General features: G+C 36.2%; 1 long non-coding RNA gene across 1 annotated transcript in view; it reads left to right on the forward strand.

Moving 5' to 3' along the window:
- The window catches only part of LOC116874855, a 548,472-nt gene that overhangs the window by 285,828 nt on the left and 250,233 nt on the right, over positions 1-12,411 (forward strand). Inside the window, exon 2 of the long non-coding RNA XR_004384076.1 lies at positions 7,134-7,296. This is a non-coding gene — a long non-coding RNA (uncharacterized LOC116874855). The remainder of the gene's footprint in view (positions 1-7,133; positions 7,297-12,411) is intronic.

Below are 12,411 nucleotides of genomic sequence, written 5' to 3' on the forward strand. Positions count from 1 at the left end.
TAATTATAGCCTGAGGCAGGAAACCCAACAGCAATAGCAATGGGGCTGAGAATTGATTGGATGGGTGGGTGGTGGGAGAAGGGGTTAGGAGAATAGATGAGATATATGGTGGGAAAAAAGCATACCAAGTGACCTTGGCAAGAAATGACCTTGAACTTAGAAATTACCCCCAGAGGAAGAACACACCAAAATAGGATTCTTAAGCTTATAGTAGAAGGACAGTTTCACTCACTCCAATGCATCTAAAGACATCCTCCTCTTCACTTAATTCAGGTTATTTTTGGTTTTATGGTTTTATTTCCTATGACAGTTTCTTAAGTGCAAGAGTACATGACGTCTTCATTTTTTCCCAGGTTTCCAACCAAAAGAAAAAAGATAAAATAAAAACATAATGATTCCTAAGGGGCTAAACAGCCATTGTTTTGAAAATCTACTTACCCACATACCCTTTTTATAAATCAGGTAATTCTTAAGTAGTACAGTTATTATATTTACACAGTTATCAATTGTGTTTCTGTGGGGGAAAAAAAAGGCTTTCCATTTGATATTTGTACCACATTTGCATATGCACTGTTGATGTGTTAGTACCAGTTAATAGAAAACTGAATGGCAAACCAAGAAGAGGGGCAGAAAATAACGAATCTTTGCCTCATTGTGACAGGAACTTGGATTTTGAGGTGGGAGTGGGACAGGGAGGCATGCAGATGAGGGAAGAGATAAGTGTCGTCATAAATGGACTCAAAAATAAAATGGAACACCTGGAGCATCTTAAGAACCACCAACTTACTTTCAAACCATTTGCAGACTATTGTATAGACGCTAATTTATTTCCAGGAGATAATTTTTGTATATTAGAATTAAAAAGTCAGCCAAGACCCATTGTTGCTTTATCCATTATTTATGGAGACGGAAATGAAGGAGGAGAATGGACACAAATTAGAATCGCCTAACTGTTTTGAGAGTACCCTAAAGTGTTGTGATTTTATATGGTCTGAAAATGCAGAGGATGATTGTGAGTCCCATTTCGGTCCTCGGACCTCTGGAATTAAAATCATTATGCAAGCAATTTCTTCCCATTATAGTTATTACCATGGAGAGAAGGTAGAACTTTATTTTTCCTTGACTTCTGAAGATAGATAAATAAATATTGGTAGATGTAAATCAATATAAATGTATAATTAACTCCAATCTTCTGAAACCTATTTGTGTTAAAGTATGACCTTATGATGGGGTTTTTCGTGGAATCTTCTCTATAGGGAATTTAAGTGTATCTTTGAAAGCTTTGGGAAGTTTACGTATCTTCATAACCCCAGCTGTTGCTTATCTCTGTAGACTAGTGTCTTTTTTCTGTGATCATTTTCTCAGGAAAGGGTGATTGAATTCACTGAGTCTTAAGAGAAGTTAATTCATGCATCCTCTTATGGTTTCATTTTTAGCTTTTCATAAAACTTAAGCACTTTGAGGTCTGTGGGTCAACGTCAGTGCTGTCCCTAGATGGTCGTTTCCTTTTGTGGGCATCACGTGTAGTGATTGGGATGTTGTAACCAGATCTGAACTAGTTTGTAAAAGGCAGAAAAAGACTGAGTCTCTTGAGTATCTTATGAGGCAGAGGGGTGAGGAAAGGGGAAGTTCCAAAACTGAGATCAAAGCAATCTTATCTTACCGTTTCAGGCACTTAGAGTTTCTGAAATAGTTATGTTGTTGAGTATTTTCTTCCCACTCTTTGTGTTTTTCAGAATCTTTTGGATTGTACTTGAATAATAATTCAAGACTCCTTACCATGAAATTCTGGCATTATACATTAAAAAAAATGTAAAATCTATTAAACCCTAATAGGCTGTGACTCAGATCTTTGAAAGAAAAAGTTCTTTGTTTGCAGCTTGGAAGCTGCCATTCTATTTTATTATTGCAGAAGTGCCCAGCAGGCATATTCACCCAGATTTAATTATTAAGCCATAAACGTATCTTTGAAAATTTCCTTTTATACAGAATGCCTAGAAGTAATTTAGAATTGCTTTTTCAATCATCTCAGGTGGCAAATCAGACTTCAACACCAAGTATGTTTTCAAATGTGTTTGGAAAGTGAAAATCACCAAATTGATATTGGCATCAGGATGCCATGACTAGATAAAAGAGGAGACAGGATCAATGTATTGAGGTCTTAGGAACAATTCTATCTACACATCTACTGGAAGAGAAGCTCAATGAGTGCAGGGTCTTCATCTAGTTTGCTCATTACTTTATTCTCAGAACACAGAAGAGTCCTGGGCAAGTAGAAGGGGTTAAATAAAAATTCATTGTCTAAATACCTGTGTGAATGAACCAGTTAAGTATCCTTTACATCCCCTACCTCATCACCACTCACACACATTTCTTAGACAAAGGGAGATGTTAAAGGTTTCTACTTGACATTAAACATACATATGCAAATATACATTAAACATACATATGCAAATATCGATCCCCAATTACACACTTGTTGTTTGGGTGGTGTTGAATGTAGGAGACCAATTTTCAAAGTGATTCATATTTTATACAAAACTATAACTGGTTAAATAGGACACTACTATCTCAAGATGTTCTAGATCACTGAAAAAAAGTCTCTTTTTTTTTTCCTTGATTTGTGTTTTTGAGAATATGAAAACAGGAGAAATAAGTCTTTACCGTTGATAGTAGAAATGGGGCATATAATAACTCATAGCTCTTTTAAAAAATACCCTGCATCTAGTTTCTACAGGATTTTAAGGAAATGGCCCACTAAAAGTGAAGTTTTCTGTATACAAACACCGAGTCATTATGTTCTACACCTGATTCTAATATAATGTTACACGTCAATTATACCACAATGAAAGAGTGAAGCTTTTCAAGTATCATGACATTTACAAGCTTATTTGGAAATAGTGCATATTTGTTGAATATTAAAGAGTTCTCCACCCTCTCAATCTTCTTTAAAATAAAATAAAATCATTTAAGTTAATAAAAATGCAATTAACAGGTATGGGTATTGTGTGCTTATATGCCCATATATAAACATGAACACAGAAAGAGGAGAATATATGAAAAAATACACTGTTAAAGAATATAAATGAATGTGGACTTTCCTTACTGTATTTCACCACTGGGATTTCACCTGTAAAGTGTTTGAATAGTTTCACTAACTGCCAAACTTTTCATTATGAGAGACTAATCTTTAATTCCAAGATCACGTTCGAGTATGTTCTTAGTAGAGTAAATTAACTACTACTCCCTTCTATCACTAAACTTGTAGAAGAGTTACAGGAACACAATTTGGTACTTGGAATAGTCAATACAAGTACATATTAGTTGGTGTCACTTACATAACCTAATGCCCACGAAACTGTTGGATGGGGCTCTTCTCCCCCTAATAATTTAGATGTCAAGAAAGTAACTAGAAACTAATTTTCCTAAGTCAGAATTGGAAAGGCTTAAAAAATACGAAGCTTACTACAATCCTGATATCAATAGTGGACTAAATCATCATTTATTTATTATTCTGTCTTATAAACATATCAAAGCAGAAAACCTCTAGGCTCATGTACAATAAAATATTTTAGCATTAAAGCTAAATAATAAAATGTCAAAGATAAAAGAATGATAACCCACTCAGCCATCTCTCCTCTATGGCTTAGGGAAAAATCTATCTAAACAAGTAGATTTTGCAGAACACTTGCCCAGTTTCATTCTCCAAACCCACACATTTTAAGACACTAAGGCTTGCTGTGGCTTTCCTTGGTTGAATTTGTATCTGCAAGGTTTTTTATATGGAATCTCATTAATGGAAATAGGAAAATCTCTGATAATGCACCTAATAATTGCAAATGTGAATTGTAAAATAAACTCAGAGTTGGTGTTTTTGTCCTTTATAGGCTGCTGGAAGTCCCAGCTTATATTTTAATGATATATGTGTTTTTGAATCTAATATTCAATGTCCATATTTTTTCTCACAATACATTACAAAAATGAATTTCTATTCCTTCTAATATAATTTCTCAGAAAAAGTAGAGGAGATCAGACAATAAACCTGTTCTTTCACACTTAATCACCAGTGATAAGACAACATAGAACTGGGTCATTTTATCGACAGTTTCATTACAGTTTGCCTTTGGATACAAGTCCCCTGAGTATAGAAAATGTAGCAAATTAATATATATTAGTTTGACTGATTTCACTGAATGAATTAGCTAAATGTTCAAAAGAATTTACTGGCCCACCTGGTAAAAACTATTCAGTGAGTAAAATGTGCTCTAAGTCTTTGTTTTCTGGACCATGTAGCTTTATGTGACTATAGTCACTCAAATATAATGAACAAAACAACAAATCCAGCTATGCTATTCTTACATAGCAAATGATTTAAAATTTAAGTTGAAACAGATGGAGACTTCATGATGTCACTTCCAGGGCTCACTTTTTTTTTTTTTAATCAACCCCCCAGTTCATCAAATTACACTTTTCAGTGACCTCTGCCAGAAATAGAGGAGGCTCATCAAAACCCTTAGAGAAGAAACAAAGCCATGTATTTTCTTGTCCTGCTGCTGTCATGGCGGCTGCTAAAGGGAAAAGATTAAACGTGTATGGTTGGTAACACAGAATCATTCTCTGAGGATAAGAGAGTTTCGGGAAATGACATGGTGAAGTGACAAAGAATCTGTGAAAATGATGTAATTTCTCACAATAGGGTAGGGCGGAAGATGAACCTGGGTCTTCCATTTCAGCCGCCATTCTCCAAATGCAGACCAGGGCTTCTTCCTTGGAATGTCATCGCACCAAGGCCAGCCATTTCAGAGCAAAGCACAAAGGCTAGTATGGATCCATTGTTCCAGTAACAATAGGAGCTGGTCTTCTGATTTAGCTGATTCGACAGGTGCCATTAGGTGGAGAAAATGGCTTATAGAAAAACAAAGAAATTTCATTTAGGAAAAGGCTTCCTTCTACCTCCAGCAACATAAAGTTGGGTTCTTTCAAAGCTGCAAATTAAGTTGTAGGAAAATCCCAATATTTGGCTAAAAGCACAAAAATTTACTACGTGCTCTGAAGCCTGTTTCTTCCTCCAGGCTCTTAAGAAACAAAACACAGCCCACTGAAACTCACAGGGAAGGTACAACAAAGTTACCATGGTCAGTGTAGTTAAAGGATGCTTTCAGATCACAAAACTATTTGTAACTAATTTGGGGGGGAGGGTGCCAAAAAAAGCTGACAGCTCATGGAAAAAATGCATCATGATATATTTCTTCTTTGAAAACAATTGTACTAAATATTCATTAACTTTAACATGTTCTGTCCTCAGTCTGTCATAAAAGGAATTTAAACATTGTTTGGAAAACAGAGTCCTGAGGTACATAAATTGCACAGTCATAAAACACAAAACTATGTATATGAATATTACCATTTAGACATCCTTTAGTATATACTAAAGACGTAATTTTGCCTAGTAATATAAGCTGGCTTAAGTGCAAATAAAAAGATGCATTGAAGGACACAAAAACGGTACTCAAATGCAGCATGTTGTATTACATAAATTTTTCAGACGCACAAGATTGGTGTAACCAACCAGACTGCCAACTTCTATCTGGGGAGTACTGCTCTATGTACTATGCGATAAACATTATACAGCACAATAAATGAGGCAAAATAGCTAGGAAAATATGTGAGGGGAAAGAGTAGAGAGAGGAGTATAAAATAGCTTTATGAACATTAACATAAATGATGAGTTACAATTTTCCAGCTTTATTCTTTCGACACATTGTCTATACAGTCATGGTTTCCTCATATACTATCATTTACAAACATACCGCATAAACCGTCTGCCTATAAAATCTATAGTTTCTTTTGTCAGGTATGTTACTGTTACTCAGTCCGTGCAAGTACGCTAGTTAGGGGGTAAATTGATAGCATATACGCTAACTGGATTCTCTAAACACCCTCCCTTAGAAAAACGACATGAAATACAAGAGCGATGGGAAAACACTGAGTACAGTTTCTCTTACATTGAGCCGGGGAGCAGAGCTTTCCTTGTGTTTGGAAGCGTCGGCCCCTTGGGCCAGTCATCCCTGTTAGAAGCCGCCTTATAATTATTGCATCATTTATTTTGTGCTCCTTGTGCTTGGGCTCAATTCCACCCCCCCTCGTCTATAACCTTTCTGAAAGCATGAAATTTGCATCCCTACTTTTTCTGGGCTGAACTTTTGGAATATTTCAGTTTGGATAGTGTATTCGTTATATCTGTGACTTATGATGGTGTTTCTATTGTTCTGTTGTTTTCCTTTTGTTCCTGCTATTTGATTTTTTTCTTGACATTGGCAAACTCCTTTGGTTTTGTTCTCCCAAGCATGCATCCTGACCTCCCCACCTTAATTATGATGAGGGAGGGGTTAATAGCTATTAGTAGATATATTTCCCTTCTAGATTCCGAACTAGCTTTTAAAATTTGTTTCCCTCCCTTAATTTATAAATATTTTAATCAATAATGTATCTATTATTTCCCAAGTGAGCCCTAAGGAGGATGTTTGATGGCCTCACACAAGCCATTCCAAAGAGAACAGCCTCTCTCAAGCAGCTGACACCAGTGAGCCCTGCTAGTTTTTACCTCTCTCGAGTCCCTGTATTTTTAGGTCCGTGAACAACGGCACACTCACTCCATCACTGAACCAATGAAATTGATGTGTTGTGCAAGTTCCCTCACTCGGTTTTGCTGAACTTGCATTGTATTGCCCACTGAGTATGCAGTCCAAAGCCAGCCTGGAACAAAAAGCCAGCCATCAGAGAGAAACACTGTCTGTCCTCAATGTTGTTAATTCCACTCGATCAGCATCAGCTCTGCATCAATAATTAGACAGGGGTCCAATAATTATGTTGGCAATAAAACAACACAGTCAAAACTTTAGTTCTTTCCATGAGGTGATTTCTGAGGGCCAAGACCAAGGTTTGAGATGGATGCTTCCCCTCCCACCTTTACTCCTAACATCGCAGGTGATTGAAAATGTGTGCCCTTTGGATTGTTTGGAATACCCCCTTCCAGTTGTTGCTTTGCATACCAGCTAAAGAACTACACTTGCTTTCATATATGACATACTTGCTTTTAAAAATCTAATTAAAACTTTCTTTTTGGTCCTTAGGTAGAAAGATGGCTCTGTTGAGATGAGCTCTTAATTAATGCACTGAGAGCTTACGAGTCCCACCTCTCAACAGGAATGATTGACGTCCAAGGATACATAAATTACACTAATTGAGCTCTGCCTCCATACAGGCTTTCCACAGCCAACTCATCAGAGAAGCTAGGTGAGTAGACCAGCATAAAAAGTTATTTCAATATGTTCTATGCTTTCCCAAAGGGTGGAAGAGAAACTTTCCAGACTGTTGCACATTTATTATCACAGAAGGCAGTTCTTTTCTTCAGTTTTAAGATGTAGGTTTTGCGTTGTAGTTTTTTTTTTAATTATAAAAATTAGCATTTTTAACATAGCCATTTAAATTTAAATCACCGCGTTCTCTTTGCAATTTTCAAGGAGCAAAACTCGCCAGCCAATTACAGTATGCAAAAATCACTTCACATCATTTGTTGATATTAAATTGTGTTGCATAGCAACCAATGCATATGCTATGGAGGGATTGTTTGAAATCAAACCCCGTCTTAGTCCTTGAGTTTGGTTTTCAGAAATGTACCTAATTGTAAGCACACCTAATCCCTTGCCTTACAAAAGACCATACTGAAATGTTTCTTTTATGTTTATTTCATTCTGAGGTTTTCCGTTCATCTAGTTCTTGTATGCTATTATAGGTATTCTGAGGCTCTGACTTTTGTAAAATCTAATAAACCACCTGGTATAACCTAGATGGCTTTTTAGTTCAAAATAAAATTAAGAGGCAGGGCTATTTGATAGAAATGAAGACAATTATACCATATTAAATGTCTCTACTTACATCTTAAATTTTTATGCACAAATTTTTTAAACTGTCTCAACAATTATGAAAAACTCACCATCTTAATTATTTCCAAGGACTATATGAATAATATAGAAAATTTACGATATTGAATTATTTACTCAAAAGCTGTCACTGAAAATATATGTGTCATTCAGACAAAATATAAATAGGGCCTGTGTAAAATTTTAAATGGCAAGGTAAAAAGATGAAGACCAGGAAAAGCCTAGATTGAGAAATTATTAAGCATAAAATGGATACACCAGAATGAGTAGAAGTGGAAAAGCAAACAGTGAGTACAGAAGGGACAGAAAATCCAAATGACAGAAATGCTGAAGTAGATTTTAGAAATAAATAAAGTGCCAAACCTAAACATAGCCCCAAAATCGGTACCGGCAAAAGTAGAAAAAAATAAGTGATAAAAGGAAACGGGACTGGATTCAGAAAATATTTAGGGGGGCCATAGTGTTCTAGTACCAAAAATCAAAAAGAATTCTTCTAAGACTTTGTGTTCCTAAAACATTCAGGAGAACATGTTGGCCCCACACTTTCTCTCTTTCCACTCCAGTGCACTTTGTTGTGCCTACTGTTTGAAATTGTGAAAAATGTGGAGCCCCACTTAAAAAGAAAGTCCTAAGATGGCTACATTTCTATCAAATAGCTATACTATTACCTCGGAGAAAACCTGAAGTGGAGAAAAATTGAGAGAGATCAGAAAATCCTGAGCTTATAATCTCGTAAAAAAAAAAAAAATACAAAATGCTCTTAACATCAAGACTATCTTGCTAAGACTGAAATTGAATAAAAATGGAAGAGCTTCTTGACTGTAAGATCCTTTTATTATTTGGCGGCTAAAAGGACCAAAATATCAAGCATCAAGACCATTGAAGTAGAAGTTATATAATGTTTTCTGATTAAAAAATTATTTCGGTGTGATGAGTGTGAGGCGTGTACTTTAAAAAAATCGAAGTATTTATTTTGATTTTTCTGTAATTACATGTTTATGTCCCATTCTTTCATCATATGATATGTGCTAAGCAAGGTCAGGTACTTAAGGTAGTTTTCTATGAAGCTGTGCTTGAAATAACCTTAATCTATTCCTCTCTCTTGGGAATCTATGTCTTTAATAATCATGAAAAGGCAGTATCTCTGTGTGCTTCATTAGTCTCCTATCTGTAGAAATATTTATTAGTAGAAAAAGTAACCATATGTTCCTCAGTTGGCAGATAGTCCTACTAAAAATTCCCATATTTTTAATGCAGTTCGCAAAAAACTCAACATACTTTAATCCTAACATTAACAATACCTTTGGATTGAAACGAGTAAAATGTGCCAGAATTAGTATCAACGTTTTTCTTCATATATGTTGGGTCATCAAAGTGCTGATGATGCCTGACAGAAAACCGTAAGTCATTACGAAATGGAGCACAGTCAGCACGATGGTGAGCCAGGGCCACCCTGCCTTGAATGGAACCATTAATATAATAGCCTATCACTCAAGCTAATAAAATCAGCTCTTACTCTGTTCTGTTTCCGAACACGGACTGTGAGATCCAAGTTTCCAGTTGCTTTATTGCTTCCCAGTCATACTCTTATTATTTGATACGTGAACGGACGTACCAAGAGACATGTTGTTTACCCTCTACTACTGTACTATGTACAGTAAAATAAAACCTCGGTAAACTCTTCTCTTGTCTTCAAAACGGAACACTTACCATATACTTATTGCTTCAGTAGGTGGATAAACTTCTTAGACTTCGTCCCTCATTTGGAATTCATGCATTCTTTAGATGTGGGACTATTCATTTAGCTGGACAACTCATTATTCTACCATTGTTCGGTCTCTGGGTGAATCACTTGTTTGTAACTGCAACGTTTTTAAAGGTTTTGTGGATTTATGTAAAATAAAATTTGTTAGATTTTTTTGAAAAGTCAGAGTATAAAGAAAAAAATCAACAAATATGCTATAATACCCTGTAATGTCAATGCCAACATAGTTTTGTGTTATAATTTTAGATAGCGAAAACTAACTGTAGGAAAAAAGAGACATTTATAAAAGTCTCTCCCCTCCAATTGCTAGTTATAATGTCTTAATATTTCTTCCACAGAAATACATATCCCTTTAATTATCTGCATATCATTTTTGCATCCACTCTACAAGCTTTTACTCATGGATTTTTAGATACCAAGCACTATTTTTAGTGCTGATGTTGTAACCGCAAGCAAAACAGATTAGGAAAAAAAAAAAAATCCTGGCCCTCATAGGTCATGCATTCTTGTGTGGAATATAGACTGTAAACAGAATAAATGTGTGTGTGTATGGGTGTGTGTGTGAGACAGAGACAGAGAAATAGCGATAAGCACTCTGAAGGAAAATAAATCAGGAAGGATGCTTGGACACTTCCTGTGTGTCACTTGGACACTTTTGTAAATAAGAAGGGTTTTATTGGAAAGTGATACTTGAGCAAAGAGTGGAAGGAGATGAGGGAAAGGCCTCTGCAGGCAGCTGGGGAGAGTTCTGGGCAGAGAAGAACTTGAGCAAAGCTTTGAGAAAGGACACTCCTGGTGGAGGCAAGTGGCATGAAGGGGCTAACAGCAGGAAAGCAGGAGTGTAGGCAGGAGAGGGAGAGCACAGGAGAGTCATAGAGGCAGAGGCTAGAGGTTACTAATTGACTTTAACTTTTAATCTATGTAAGATGTAAAGCTTTTCAAGTATTATTTTTTGTTCTCTGTGTGTGTGTGTGTGTGTGTGCGCGCGCGCCGCTGTGCGCACGTGTTGTGTGTTTGTGCTCTGGATGTGGAATAGTATTGGAAGATTTTGAGGAGGAAGGTGGCATGACCAGATGAATGTTTTACAAGGACAATCCTGGATCCTGTGCTGAGAATAGACAGAAGAGGACAAAGGGCGGCAGCAGGTGCATTCATTAGAAGCTATTAGAATCATCCACGCAAAGATGATGGTGGCTCGGACCAGGATGGAAAAGGAGGCAGTGATGATGTGTGGTTTCACATTCCAAAAACATTCTGGAGGTAACACAGACAGAACTTTCTGATGGGTTTCCTATGAAATGAGAGGTTGAGAAGAGTCAGAGTTGACTACAAAGGTTTTGGTCTGAGCAAGTAGGAGGATGGGATCAAAGTTTATTAAGGTGGGGAAGATTTAGCAGGAAAAAGTTGGTAGGGTTCTGTTTGGGACCCACTTACTTTGGACCCACTTACTTTGAAGTGTCCAGTTGGAAATGCTAGGAGAACAGCATTAATGCAAGAATCTGTTCTTTAGGTCTTGGTTAGAATAGGACTTTAGAAATTTCTAGCATAAAGAAGGGATTTAACTCACCAAACTGGGTGAAGTCACTGAGGGAGCAGTTGTGGGTAGAAGCAGAAAGGAGTGTCAAAGTCTTAGACACGGCACCCCAATGTTTAGAAGTCAAGATTCTGAAGTATAGTCAGTGAAGGGGGAGGGAACCGGAAAAGGATGGTTTCCTGGAAGCCCTGTGGAAGCCATTTGTAAAATGTCATCCTCACATCAAGGAACATGAAGATTAGATGGGATTAGCAATGTTGGGCATTGGTGGTACGGTGGGAGAGAAAATGTAACTGAAGTTAGCTTAAGAGAATGAGAGGAGACAAATTGAAAATAATCTCTATAGACTATGCTGAAGTAATTTTGCTATAAATAAGACCCCCCCCCAAAAAAATCGCATGGTAGCTATAGGCAGAAGATTTTTAACCCAAAAATTTTAGTATCACTTTGCTATATTAAAAACATTGTTGATTTTTAAATTTTTATTGAATTTTTATTAAATTCATAGGTACATTTGAGAAAAATCAATACTTTTGTGCTATGCACTTTTCTTACTCATGTGCATGTTAGGTTATATCATTTGCTTATTCTGAGTTCTTCAGAAGAGTTTTAAGGTTTTCTTATATAAAGCCTACACATTTATTTATTTAAATTTGTTTTACAAGTAAGGGCACATAAGCAGCATTCTTAATGTTTACCAGATCAAAAATAGAATGGAGACAAGAAACTATTATACTCAGAGGCCCTCAAATTCATGCATTAATTTGCTTTATAGCTATCAGACTGTTATTTCAACACCTAAATTACTAATTTCTAACATACAATATTTTGCCCATGTTTTTGCAAGTGGTAATTTGTATGGTAGCCAGAAAGTTAGTAAAGAAACAGATTTTTCATATTTTCAGAAGTAAGTGTACCTGAAATGAGCATCATGTATACATAAAAAGAATAAGTTGTAAAAATAAAATATGCTGGGTTGGATAATCATCTATAATGTTAACAGTCCAATTGCTTGTCATGTAGAGGAAGGTTGTGCTTTAATTAAGCAATAAGACATGACAGGGTGTGAATTATGAAGTAGTAATTCTTGTCTAGTGCATTGTTAGACAAGAGGCCAAGGGCCAGGTGTCACTGCATAGACCAAGCATAAATTATTATACTGTAGTTCA

Source organism: Lontra canadensis, unplaced genomic scaffold, assembly GCF_010015895.1.
Source record: "Lontra canadensis isolate GAN:19392208 unplaced genomic scaffold, GSC_riverotter_1.0 scaffold39, whole genome shotgun sequence".
In the NCBI taxonomy this organism is placed as follows: domain Eukaryota; kingdom Metazoa; phylum Chordata; class Mammalia; order Carnivora; family Mustelidae; genus Lontra; species Lontra canadensis.